Consider the following 1971-nt stretch of genomic DNA (forward strand, 5'->3'; position numbering starts at 1 on the left):
GGGGGGGGGGGCAGCCCAGTCTGCCTCGTGCTCATGAGCTCAGCAACGGGTGGACTGGAGAGACCTCGGACCAAAGAAGCTGCTCTGAGAACAGTTTGGACCGATTTAGGGAAGGACAAACTCTGTGAACTCTGAGAGCCTTCCAGAGTAGTTTAAAGTATAATGACAAAGTATGTAATTTACTTTAGGGTCCATTTGATTATTGACAATATTATTTTATTATTTCTTTACTGACATTATACATGAAACTCCAATATGGCAAGTAAACGTGGTTTCGAGTTACAGATGTATGTATTGTGGTTTTCTGTTGACTGACGCTAGGAACGTGTTTGAATAGAGACTCACAGGTCTTTTTACAATTAGTAGGAATAAAGACGTATATTGACAGAATTTTTTCCAAGGTAATCCCATGAACTTGAAATTACATTAAATTAAGTTACACTCACTTATCGCTGTGTTAATATTTTTTTTTAAAGTTAAACATGTCATAATTCAGTTTTTAATATGTTAATATCGTCAAATAAATCCATCAAAACAACTGTATTACTAAATTGAAATCATGCATTTATCACTTTACAAATAACATATGAACACATGGCGATAACTTGTTTTCCTCACCTTGAACACATCGTCATGTATTTTGAATCGAACACTGCTATGTTTACGTTAGCTGATATTAGCACAGGTATTCACCAAAGTTTAACAGTGCTGTCCACCGGCATAGCTATCACGTCAATTTGAGCTGTTATTTACATTGTAGCATTTTTTTTTTTTTATTGTTGACGCCGTTAGTCTCGAGTGCTCGTCACCTTTTCAAGATTTTGACATAAAATTGATACCGAAATATCAGTTTCTCTCATAGAGCGTTTACATTGTTGCTTGCCCTCTCAAGCACTCCAAGGTTCCTCTTAATCAAGTTTTCCTGATATATCTTAAGGGTGAAGTCGGGTTATTATTGTTTGCATTAAACTGTTGTTGAGTGAAGGTGCACTCGCTGCTATGTAGTGGCATTCGAGCAATGAGCACACTTTCTCAGAATAGACTCTGTATCAGCACAATGCATCACCTGCCTGTCATTTCTTGGCACAAATCATCAGCCTTGAAAACAAGCTGTGTGTGTGTGTGTGTGTGTGTGTGTGTGTGTGTGTGTGTGTGTGTGTGTGTGTGTGTGTGTGTGTGTGTGTGTGTGTGTGTGTGTGTGTGTGTGTGTGTGTGTGTGTGTGTGTGTGTGTGTGTGTGTGTGTGCATAGTGTGTGTGTGTGTGTGCATAGTGTGGGTAGGCACGTTCCATGTGTGTGTGTGTTTATTCACACCATGCAGCCGCAGAGTGAGGTATCAAACCGGTGTGTTTATTTCTGTTTAATACGCTCTCCTGCATATGCTTGCAAATGTCTCGCGTTCCTCTAACGGGTAACTGTGTTATATTTTGATTTGTTAGTCTGGCTGTGTTTTCCTGCACCCAGTTAAAAAAATGTTGCCGCTGCCAAGGGGAGAAACTGCAGCATCGTGCGTCAGCCCCGTCCTCGTCACAGACTTCAAAAGAAGATGAACGTTTTTTATCTGCGGCTACTGTAGGACACACTGTCTGCAGAGTCTTCCTGCAGGAGGCCACAGCAACAGAGCTGGCTCTCATTACTAACTCCAATGTACAAATACAGATCTTTTCTACACTGTTGAAAAGCATACTTCTATAAAAGAAGGTTTCTGCATTTAGAGCAAATGTAGAAAAGAGGAACAAAAGGCAGATGCATTAGAACAGGAGTGTCAAACTCAATTTCATCGCGGGCCACATTAGAATTATGGTTGCACTCAAAGGGCCGGTGGTAACTTTAAGACTATATAAATATACGTATATATAATATATATTAAATAATGTATTATTTTACAATATTTCCTCTGCATTGGATTATTATCAGATATGGTAATAACTTCATAATTAACGCCTGAAAGCATAAGTCTAGTAAGTAATTG

This window comes from Notothenia coriiceps, unplaced genomic scaffold, assembly GCF_000735185.1.
Source record: "Notothenia coriiceps isolate Sejong01 unplaced genomic scaffold, NC01 NC01_scaffold00008957, whole genome shotgun sequence".
NCBI classification, from domain to species: Eukaryota; Metazoa; Chordata; class Actinopteri; order Perciformes; family Nototheniidae; genus Notothenia; species Notothenia coriiceps.